This window comes from Vidua chalybeata, chromosome 2 (genome assembly GCF_026979565.1).
Source record: "Vidua chalybeata isolate OUT-0048 chromosome 2, bVidCha1 merged haplotype, whole genome shotgun sequence".
Classification (NCBI taxonomy): Eukaryota; Metazoa; Chordata; class Aves; order Passeriformes; family Viduidae; genus Vidua; species Vidua chalybeata.
Genome location: NC_071531.1, coordinates 40266219 through 40278674, shown reverse-complemented (window position 1 = coordinate 40278674; position 12456 = coordinate 40266219). Strand labels below are relative to the sequence as shown.

General features: G+C 39.3%; 1 protein-coding gene across 2 annotated transcripts in view; it reads left to right on the top strand.

The window, feature by feature from the left end:
• Positions 1 to 12456, top strand: part of HS6ST3 (heparan sulfate 6-O-sulfotransferase 3) — a 273417-nt gene that overhangs the window by 255872 nt on the left and 5089 nt on the right. The window lies entirely within an intron of this gene.

The following is a 12456-nucleotide window of genomic DNA, read 5'->3' as shown; positions in this document are numbered from 1 at the left end:
ATCCCAAATATTTCTAGGTTTTCTTAGAGTTATATATTCATACCAAATATTTCTGGGTTTGCTCAGACGCTATGAAGTATTTTAGTAAAACACAAAATTCAGTGTAAAATGGAAAGTCAGCAGTCTGTCATGTAAGTATTCTACTGAAATACCTGGTCATCTTCTTGCTTATTGGCTTACAGGTAAAATCATGCAGTTGCGTTACAAAAAGAGGAATTTTAGGAAGGAAAAACCCAGCATTTTTGTTTTACAGCTGGGTAATTTCCCTAGGTTTTGTGAATTATTTCAATGTATCAATAGGGAACACTTCTCTTATAATGTATTCATTAGTAAAAACCTGAAATTCTTTTATATCTGTGCTGTCATGTTGTTTATGGGAGGCTTTAAAAACTCAGCATGTAGGACAAGAAAATGATTGTGATGCCTGGATTTTGTGATGATCATTTATAATTTATGGTCATTTTGCTTGACGTCAGACTTAATAAAGATTCGAGGCAAAGTTTAGAGAGAATAAATTAGTGTGCTTTCAAAGAGATTTTAATTACTGAGCCCTTTTTATTGTTAATTACTTTATTAATTGAGCAGAATTACTGTACTGATTCAAAATGCACTGCAGTGAAAAATCCCACGGAACTTTTATCTGAGCATCCCAGGCTTGGAAAAGAGTGCCTGCAACTGAGCTCTTAGTTGGAAATAAGAGAAAGCTCAGCTGGGGAGGGAGCCTTGTTACACTTGTGACACAAACTGGTTTCCAGTGAAACCAGTTACAAAGGAACACTGGTGATGCTGGTGCTGCAAGTGTTACCTAGCCAGAGAATAAAATGGGATAGCAACAGCTCCTTCAAAAAACGGGAAGAGGATGAAAACAAACATTGTAGTTGCATTTAAAATAACTAATTTTGCTTTGTTTTAGACCTAACAAAATCTGACTGAAGAAATGTAAATGTCAGAAGATTTAAGGATCTGGCTACATTTGATTTGTTTTTTCAGGGGCTCTTTGAAATGGAATTTTACTACCCAAGTGTATTCCTGCAGGCAGCCAGGACCCTTTTGATAACAGATCTCTCATAATTCTACATGAAAGTATGCAGGGATTTTTTTTTCCTTTAGAACCATTATGAAAAGCCTTATGTTGTTTAAGTTATTGGACAGGGAGGAGTTCTGTGTCCCCAGCTCTTTGCTCTGGAGCTGGAGGAGTGCTCAGCCACCCAGGCAGTGACGCCATGAGAATCCTTCTGAAACAGGGACTTCCTCTAACCTTTTTGGCAGCTGCTGAGAGACTGCGACGTGATTCTGAGGAGGGTTTTATGGTTTGTCCTGTGTGCATAAGGGATATTTTACGAATCCTGTTATGCTAAGCTGTTACCCATGCCCATAGGTATCAGACTTTTTCAGGAGAGTCTCTTCCCAAACAGGTTTCTGTAACCCTTTAAGGTTATATTGGTAAAACAAACTCAAACTGCAGGTCCCTTGTGCAACACTGTCTTCAAGTTTGCTCTTCTCTTGGCCCCTGTCTGTCATCATCTTTCTTTTCCCTGGCCAGCTCTTGTTTTCTGCCGCCACTTCCTGCTGTGGGCCATCCCCTGTACTTGTAACATCTTCCTGAGAAAGGCAAGTTCAGAGCTCCCTCCCCAGGCTGGGGCTAGAGGCAGCTCAGTGGGGAGGTGGGTAGGACAGCAGTGCAAATGCACCCTTATTTCATCTTCCCTTCTGTGCAGTGGCCTAGCAAAGGCAGAGAAAAAAGAAACAACAATTTTGAGTAAAGAGATCACGTGTTCCTCAGATTTACACGGTTCTTTTGAGACACAGCAATCACCTGTGAACTATAGTGACTGATAGAATGGGGGTGATGTGAGCAATGGATCCCTCCTTTGCCAGTTCTCACCACAAAAGATTTCTTATTCTCCCCAGCATAAATGCCTTGCATGTTGTTAAAGAATCTTGTAAGACGTCTATTGCTTTTGAATGGTATTTCCTCCTGCATGTGCTCACACCTTGTTACTTAAGAGGTACAAAGGTTGTTTTATGTGTGTGCTTGATAGAACAATGCAATTCTCATTGTTTGAATTATTATTGCATTTTGTATTTGTATTTCTTTCAGCAAGGTTGTTGCTACTTTACTCCTTTCAGCAATTTAAGGAATACTTAGAACAAGTGAGCTTGATATAATTTAGGCAAAGAACAAAAATCACTGGAGGGAAATTTGTTGGATTTGTGTCTCATCAAGAAATGATTTACAGTTTGTATCAAGCTTGTTTGTTCTTCCATCAAATCACCTTATCTATCCATTTCTACTCCAGACCACTTCACTCTGAAACAAATTGTCATTTCCCCATCTTTAACCAACCTCTCTATTCTCACACGCACCAAAGCTGGGGCCACCAGCCTCTGGGATGTGACATATAAATCCAGCATCCATCTCTGATAGCAGAATGGAAATTTACCTTCAATGAAGTATTTTATAGACCAGCATGTGCAAAGTTATTATACAAGGCAGAAAGCATGAGGCTGAGCTTAAGAATTTTCTGGTGAACAAGAAGCTGGTCGCAAAACAGGATGTGCTGAAAGAGGAACTTAAAGTTATCCATGAATTTCCACAGGGCTAGTCTTAACTCTGACCCTATTTCATGCTTCCATTACTGATGTTGGCACTAAAAGCTTAAGTATATTAATGGAATTTGCTTAATGACATTGAGGATTTAATAAAAATAGGGGAAATGAAGTTTGGTAGTGCAAAGTGCATGGTTCATGCATCTGAAGCTGGCAGAAACAGCTGTCCTCTATCTACTGAGTGCTTACCAGCCAAACAGGAAGTCTTCATATTCATAGAATCACAGAATGGTTTGGGTTGAAAGGGACCTTAAAGACCATCAAGTTCCAAACCCCTGCCATGGACAGGGACCATCTGAGCCAGTGACACAATGAGTGTGGGTTCCCAGAGTCATGTGGCCCCATAAAAAACCAAAATGCAGTGTGAGGGTGTAGCAGAGAATATGTTGCCAGTGGAGGTAAGAAATGTTTATTGTACAAGACACCTCTAAAGCCTTGTGTGAAATTTGCTCAATTCTAGCCATGTACAGTGAAATTTGAAGTGTGCAAGTTCAAATGCCAGGAAAAGACTGCTATGATGAACAAAACCTGGAACAAATCTCAGGATCTCCTTTCTTTTGTACGCCCCCTATCAAAAGCTAGCATGACAAGCTGAGATGTTGGAAAAGTCAGTAAAAGGATCCAAGCATGACTCAAGGGTTTTGGGGACTGCAGTTTGGTCACTTCTGACTTTTCTTATCAGAGGAGACAATAAAAAGTAGTTCAGCTTTGTAAATTGAAAGTTGAGAGGTGTGATTGCTCTCTGATCTTCTGCTTAAATGCTATTTCTCCTTTTCTGATGTTACATTTATAAATCTCCTTTATGTTTTTTGCAGTGTTAACTCAAGAACAACTGGATCTAAGTAGACCAAGATCAGGTTTTGTCTGGGAATAAGACTTGTGTTCCTAACTCTAAGAAGCAACCTTCACAAGATATTTTCAGTAGGAGCAATGGCATGAAAAGAATATTTCAAAAGCAGTTAGGAAAGGGATAATTGAGTGCTGTTATCTGTGCTGGCAGGGTAGGTAGGGCACTGTGATGTCTCTGAGAGCTTTTTTTCCCCTAAACAAATCAACAAATTTCTTTGTATCTGCTCATATTACTCTCTATTTTCTTCACTGCCAGTGAGGCTGAGCTTCCCTATGTGTTTAAATATAGAGTAAAATCCCCAACTTTATGCTCTGTGTTTGAAAATGTATGCCTAAATCCTGAAGGCAACACACATGAAAAACCTATATTAGCTCAGAGAGCTCACACATACTCATATGCTATTCATGTACATTTTCTAAAACACTGGGATTAAAACCATGGGTTACTACATCATTTCATTAACCTAGGAGCTGCTCAAGATCCAGACTTGATATGTGTGAACAGAATTAATTTCTTTAGGGACAGGTAGTCGCTGCACTGTCCAGTTTCTGGAGACTCTAATAACATGTCATTGAAATAAGTACTCATGAAACTGCTCAATAATTCAGGGTGTGCTCATTTGGAGTGTTATAGGCCTAGTTAAAACCTTATTTTAAAAACCGCACCATCTCTTAAAAGAGACAAAAAATCCTCTGCACAGTTCCTAGGGTGGCCAGGAGAGAACAAGGGAGTTGTCAAGTTGGTTGTGTTTGCTGTGTTGCCTGACAGGACTGTACACTTGGTGTCAGCAGACCTTCTGCTGTCATTCAGAATCCCAGAACCCCAGGGGTGGGAAGTGACTTCAGGAGAAGTCCAACCTCCTGCTCAGAGCAGGGCCACCACTACTGAGCATAGTTGGGGTTGTTCAGAGCTCTGTCCAGTTGGAGCTTCAAAATCTGAGAGGGTGGAGGATGCAGAGCTGCTACTGACAAAACTTTCCAATGCTTAATTATTCTGATAATGAAAATGGTTTTCCTTTTATTCTCACCTTTTCCAATTTATATCTATTGTCCCTCAGGTATCCTGACATGCACAAGAGTGAAAAGCCTTGCTTTATATTCTCACTGGCCTCTTCTTAGGTGCTGAAAGGTGGCTGTTTCATCTCCACCTAATGTCTTAGACACCTCTTTGAAATACATTATTAAAGTCTGTATCCTCACAAACTTATATTCTCCTATGCGAAGAAAAAAATTCTCAGCACTCTCACTATCCTTTTGCAGCAGTAGGTCCCAAGATACACTTTCACTGATAATTTTGAAGGGCTTGTGGCAATGTGATATGTCAGGAATGTGATTATTATTGTCATGATTATTCATTACTTTAAAAAAGTACAAAATCACATGTTCTAAGTCTAAAATCAGACATTTTAAAAAGAAATTGTCATTTTGCATAGTCTGAGGCCATTTGTCTTCATTCCTGAAGTATTTAAGAAAAAAAAAAATAGCATCTCCACAAATGCAGTTTTTACCATTGTTTTCAGTACAGATGTAGTGCTGGATTTTGAAACTAATATTTTTTCTGCATTATATGAATCTATGAACCAGTGCTATGTTAAAACAGCTTACCTAATATCTCATTCTTTTCATATCTTTGTATCACTCTATGCCATTACTGAACTTGTTCTAGCTTCACATCAAGGAAAATTGGACTCTTTAGGTGGAAAAATTCCTAATGTTGTATGTGTAGCATTTGTATTGCCAAAGGTTCGCTCCCTTTCTTTTACCCTTCTGGATTACCCTAAATCACTACTGTTGAAAGTTGTTTGATGTCAAAGTGTGAGTGATCTCTAAAGGCACTCGTTGTCATCTGTCATTCTTTAATCAGGTGTAGGACACTAATCTTCTGATCAACAACTGTGCAAAAAAACCCCATAAACAGTGCTATAAAGCTTTTCTGAGGTTTTTCTGATGGCATGGATACAGAATTTAATCTGATATTTCAGAGGATATCTTTAAAGAAAAAAAGGGCTTGCAATGTCTAAACAGAAAAGTTGGGAGTTTTGTGATGAAAGCAGTGAATTACTGTAAAAGAAACTGAAGTTAGTGGCAGGGAGTATTCCTCCTGACATGCAAGAAAATATAAGATTGCCCATTTCTTAAGTGCTTCTTAAGTGCCCAATCACCACATTTCTCTTGCCTATAACAGTCTGTGTCATCATAAATTACTTCCCAAGCGACCGCCTTTTCTTACCAGAACCAGAAATATAATCCCAGCTGTCAGACTCCCAGCCCTCCCTCTGTCACACTGATATACTGATGTTTCAGCAAGGACAACAAAGTTATAATGGACTGTTTTTCTAACTGCTGGATTGGACATTTGTAGGAAGCAATACAGAACTTGCTTAAAATTTTTGCTTTGCTTTGGGGAATGCTCCAAGTCTATAAGCATGTTTAAAAAGAGACATTATACCATGACGGGTAGATGTATTATAGGCACAAAGAGTTGTGAAATTGAGGTTCTCGGTCGTTATTTCTCCTTCATTACAAAATGTTATGTTAGTGGTTAGTTTTTGATGTTGGCCTGAACTTTGTATTCTGTGAATACGTCCCTTCTGGCAAGGACCCTTTGGCTCCAAGTGCAGGGTTCACCTTGCAGATAGAGACACCTGTACAACATAGACGCCTCCAGGTCAGCAATTAAGCTCCCTCTGTGGCCAAGGTACATGGTGTGATGCAGAGGGAGCCTCTAAAGGAATGCAGCTCATGCCAGAGGTGGCCCCTGCCATGGCCAGACACACATCACTGCCTGTGCTGAGCAACTCCCTGCTGGTTTCAGAGCTTGCCTCGATGCACAGCTCATATGTGGACCACTGCAATTAGGTGTCCTACCCTGAAAGCAGCATCCAGTCCCTTCTCTGAGCAGGTATATCATCTGGATTTAGCTGCTCTTTATGCCACTGGGGTAATGAAAAGGGTAGGTTTAACCGACAGAGTCTTGTGGCCAACTCGGAAATAGGAAACAATGGCCAGCTTTTAGTCTAGTTGGATTCAGAGCCATGGGACAAAATCTAGATGGAACAATGAGACACATCTCAAATTGTGTAGTTTTATACATCAAAATTAAAGTTGGGCTTTTTTAGTTTTTCTTTTATTTAACTATGCTAAGTTCTCCTTTAATGTGGAGTGTCTATAGAATATTACAGCCACTGGTTTGAGTGAAGTGCTCATCATCCCAGATAACTGCAGAAGTGGTGAGTGCTCAGATCCTTTGAGAAAACAGCTAATTAAGTGCTTTTGCTACATGCTGAGCAGGTGATGCATGTGGTAAGAGTAGATAAACCTTCACTTTTTAATGCTGGTGGCTGTTCTTTCAGTAATAGTCTTGTAAAGAAACCCATGAAAACCTGAAAGGACAGATAATAGTATTAAGCTCACAAACTTATGTAAAGGATTTCTTAGAAAACCATTCCATCACAGCGTCTAGCATCCTGTGTCAGACACTAAGCTTAAAAAGCCTATGTGCTCCTGCTATTATCTTTGCAAAAGTTTGTGGGACAGCTAGGGTTTATCTGTCTGGCTTGGTGGATAAGCTGTATGATGTTTCCTGCAGACAGATGGACATGCATATATTTCATGCGCTGTTTCATAGATTTTCGTTACAGTGTCATTGTTCTGGATAAGTATACAGTCTGTTCTTGTTATTTTGGGCAGTTTATCTGTAAATTAAACACACCATGGATGCAGACACACTCTGCACAGACATGCTGCCAGCCTCGTGCTGATACATCTGCATTTCACTAGGGTGACTTTGACCAGTTCAGATCAACCTGACAATGTTTCTTTGCTTTCTGCCTTCCCTAATCATTGCTGTTGCATGTTCTTATTCCCTAATTGTACATGTGCTGCATTATACTTATCTTTGTTTCATTTGTTTACCCTCTTCCTTTCACTTTTACCCATACTGACAATACTTTGCCCAAAGAGAGGTTAGTGATTGTGGGCTAACTCTGTTACTGCCTGTGAGAATTTGGGCTTCAGGATAAAACTGGGAAGTATAAGGCTTTTGTTCACATAATGCGGATCCTTCTTAAGCCTTCATCTTGCCACAACCTCCATTGGTAGCAGAAGTGTGCTGACAGGATGGCATTTGGTGGGTATTTCAGACCTTTCCTCAGGAGCACACTCACTTCCACAATTAAAGCGACTAACTTATCTCCACTTGGGACATAAACTTGTCCAGGGCTTTTATTTTCCTTTCTACCAGGAAGAACCAAAATGTGGACAGTTTTATGATGTGCCTGGATTTTTTCAGTCACTTGGGTTTTTCTTTCTTATGTCTGCTAGTGTTTTCCAAAATATTCTCTGGTGACTCTTTTTCTCCACCTCAAATACTCTTCTGTCTCTGCATCCACTGCCATGAGCACGCTGTTCTCCTTTCGTGGAGATGCCATTCATCCTTCTTCCCCAGGAGGCCCTACAGGATGTTTCTGTTCTCAGTGGGCGGTGATCCTTCACGTATTTAGCAAATCTCCCTCAGCTGGGACATCTGTTCCATGGTGATAGAAGAGGCAAAATGCCCTGGTTTGGGATCACTTCTGCTTATAGCAGACTCTGCTCCTCTGAAATTAATTTCTAAACCAGTGCAATACTATTGAAGGATTAATGTAAGATTAGAGTATTTATATTAAAATACCTTATAATGTGGAAGAAATACATGTTCCTAGGTTATAACTAGAAGCTTATTTTATCTGTTCTTTTAATTAAAGGTTTTCTTTGCCTAATGCTAATGAAGAGATTGGATTTCATGCAAGTAGGACTAGAGCCTTAGGAATTAGCAAGTACTTCATAATTCTAGTGTAAATAACAGTGTGCAGCCCACACTTCACACTGGTGCTTGTTTGAGCCCTTACATGGATCATCAGGCCCTTGCCGTGACCATCACTTGTCCAAAAAATCAACTGTCCCATAGTGACAACTTCAATAATCCATTAGTTTCAGTACATCATGCTCAAAAGGAGATTGCTTAATCTGGGGAAGCTGCATGAAGTTTCCTTTTAGGAGGAGCTAACACTGCAACTAGTGGGCTGATGTTTGAAATGAAATCTAAACTGTTCTTACATATCTGTGTTTGTAGAGACAGTCCCAAGATACATTGGCAAACTCACATGCATTTACTGTCATTTTTCTATCATTGACAAAAGCAGGTTGTGGCCAGATTTCAGTGTAAATTTTTACACATACACACATGCACATGCTGATATAGATATTGATTACGTAAATATATTATATAGATATAACTTGTATGGGTTTTAATTAACTTGGAATATTTTCTGAAAAATATCTTCTCCCTAACATACCAGCATATTCTTTTTGGCTAATCTTTAAGCACTGAGGGTATCTGTGGCAGTAGTTTCAGCAATCGATGATGGGAGTCTATAAAAATGAAGCCAAGAAGTCTGTGATGAATTTGCTTTGACAAACAGGGTAACAGAAGTCATTACTTAATTCTTTGCTCAGTATTTACCACAGTGGGTAGCCATTGAGTTCAACATAGCCGTAAGTGTGAGCATGGGTGATGCAAGAGGGTCATTTACACCAATAAGAACAAGTACACATCTGTATTCAGAGTGGCTCAAGCATATTCAGTGTTTAGCTAACTTTATGCTATTTTACTGAACAGTGAAGAAAGGCCATTTCCTGTTTCGTATTTTTAACCTGCTTCTTGTCTTTATTATGAGCTGACTTCTCAGCTACTCCCAGTGTGATTGAATGCTTGTATATGAGGCACTGAGGGCTCCAAAATGCTTCAATAATTATTCCATAAATGTCAACATTAGAAAACAATTTGAAAACATTTCCTAAGATAATTTTATAATTTATATAATTTTCCAACTGAAACAAATGTTCATGGCATTAGTGTGTTTACTTATATCATTATTCTGGAGACGTGACACACTATTCCCTGAAAGAAAACTTTTGTGCACATCTTCAGTGTAGCATCCCCCTCGTCGAGGGGTAGCATGTAACAGTGTCATCTGGACAGTGTCCAGGATTAGGTGGAAAAAATCTTAAGGTCTTCCAACCACAGATATTGATTAAAAGGGTGACAGAGGGTCACAGCCAGAAGGTTAATCAGAAGGTTATAAACTGTGAATGCGGTGTAAGTTATCAGCCCCTCAGAAACGAAATGTATGTCAAGCTGCTGTTAAAGGTTGCCTGCCAGATGAAAAAGCCATTCAGTGGATAATAAAAGAAGGCAACTCCCTGGAAGCTGCAGAAACCAGCAGCAGATTTATCTGGGCAGTGAAAACAGCTGCAGACGTTAGGTAGTCACGAGGAGGAGCAGCAGCAGGCTGGCGAAGGTTTCTGGCCCGGTATGCAGACAGGAAGCTGCGGATGTTAACCAAAGATGTTCTGTTCTCATTTCCATGCATTTGCTTTATACTCCTGTTCATTGCACATCAAACACATTTACATATCCAGGGATGAAAGGGAAATGATTGATGCAAAGGAGGTATTTTTGTTAATTGTTGTTGCTCTGAATCATACCTGACTGGGACTGCTGGAGATGGGTGAGGAAGGACAGAACTATTATTAGAGGTATAAATAACTGTAAAGAGCAACTTTTAAATCTGTCTGTTACCACTTGTTAACATCCAAAATTACCTGAAGAGAGGAAGGGCAGCAATACAAGGACTAAGCCAATGCCCCACCTTTGTTGATGTAGATGTTTGCAACTGCCTCTGAGTCTTTGTCCATTTTTTTCATCTCTGTTCTTTTGGATTTTCAGCCATTTTTGGTCATAACCCTATCAGTGCCTCCTGGATGTTGCAACAACAGCTTGTTATGCTCGGAGCTGATGGGTGTTTGAGAGTTGGGCTGTTTTGTCTGCATAGCACTTGTGAAATGCATCCCCTTTTTTCCCTGTAAAATGGAAAGTAGTTCTTAATGTGCTCTCATACATACAGTGTACAGCCAAGATGAGATAAGCATCCAATCTGAGAAGAGAAAGCTGTGCCTGATGTGGCCAACGACTGCTTTTTCATAGTGGAACAATCCTGCAGAGCACACAGGACGATTTCTGGTACTTCTGCTCTGCAGGAGAAGAGGGATTTTAGAAATACCTGTCTATGAAGGGTTGTGTGATTCTTGGGTTCCCTGTTGATGAGGGCGGTGTAAGTAACTGAAGAAGACCAAAGCAGATCACATGCAATCTGGCAATTTGTGCATGTGTGGGCAGTGGTCAGAAACTCCAAACTCCAAATGATTCTGGAAATATCATCCTTCAAAGTGTCATCAGATGCTGACAGAAATCTTGGCTTCCAGTGCAAGTGATAGTGAAAATACATCCATGACACTCCCTAATTTAAATCCTTCCACCTGTAAACCTTCTGCTGTGAAATAAATATTGAAACAGCTGTTTCCATTAGATTGTAGCTCAGGAAATTACCCTGCAGCAGAACATAGTCCATAGTTTGGTCTCATAACCTTATTCTGGAAAATATATTATAGGTCCTGTGGGTGGAAAATTCAGAATGAATAAGAATGAAGTATTCAGACCTGCTTCCCTTTGCTTTGCCTGCACTGGGAAATATATCTGCATATTTAGCAGTATGTGGGGAAATAAATATTTTTATGATTAACCTAAGGTTCATGGAGATGGTGAATCTTTAGTGGTAGGAAATGGGTGACACCTGAAAAAGCAAAGTAATTGTCTTGGAGGTTGTTAAAAATGTTGAGGTTTTTCATTTTACTGGAGTTAGCTCTTGTATGAGATGACACTTCCAAAATGTTGGTTTGTTTACAGGGTAGCTTGTCTTCAGCATGCTTGCTTCCTGCTTACTTCCTTCAACCTTCTCTGCTTCCTGCTTACTCTCTTCATCCTTTTCCAGGCTGAAGAAAAAGTACTGAGATCAGACTTTTCTTAAGAAATCTTAGGGCTCATGATTTATTAATGTGTGGTTTGCAGTAAGATGAGTCATGCAAACTCACAAGCCTATTTTTGTACCAGATCATGTGTTAATTTTAGTCATGATTCTTTATCTGGTTATTCTAGCTGAGATAAATCATAAGTATTTCAGTTTTGCTTTGTGTTTGTGATATCACCTTATAACTCAGGTGAGTTATTATTGAGTAAAACATCCCTCAGTAAAAAACCCCTCAATCTATGATAGTTTCCTTGATACATATTTAATTGCAGTCTCTTTCAGATTGCCATAAATAAGACATACAAACTGAATTTAATAGCAAAAAGATGAACTGACATTGTGAGCTCCATAGTTATTTTCTCTATTTCAGATCATTTATCTTGGTGTCTCTTTTGTATTCTTGACAGGTAGATTGAATAATAATAATCCTTGCACCAACAAATGCTTTTGTACTACATGATTATAACTAATTTCAATCAAGCACTTGTCTAAAATTAAGTCATATGAATGGATTTTTGGTCTCTTATTATCTTCACTCCAACCCACTTAATAATAGGGTTTTTCTTAAGTAGGTGGCTCATGCCATTCTTCCACATGCTATTATTTTTAGCACTTGCACCATCCACATGAAATTGCTTAAGCTTTTCTTAGGTTATGCCCAAGTGCTTTAGGGATTATCATCCTGTGCATCTTGTGAGACATGTGTCTCAATCCAGAAGAGAAGTGGTAGGATTATTTCACTTTTCACACAGTTCCTGATATTGCTGGCGGTTAATACTTCAATGTGGAGGGGAGCACACTTCAGTTCATTGGTTTCTATGTAAAGTAACTATCACTGAACACTTGATAGGTCAAAGTAATTCTGTTTCTCTGATAACTGCTTACTTCCTTTCATCTCTCTCTCTCTCCCAATTTACCTTGTATTTTATTCACAGTATTTATGAAGATTTTACTGTCTCAGAAAGAGTCACCTGAAGTGCCTACATTGCACTGGAAAAAGTGAAGGGTGTGGTGCCAGTGTTGGGTAATAGTTTTATTGGAGAATAAATAGGAAAATCTACTGAAATCTTAAAATGGTGTTTAATTCTAT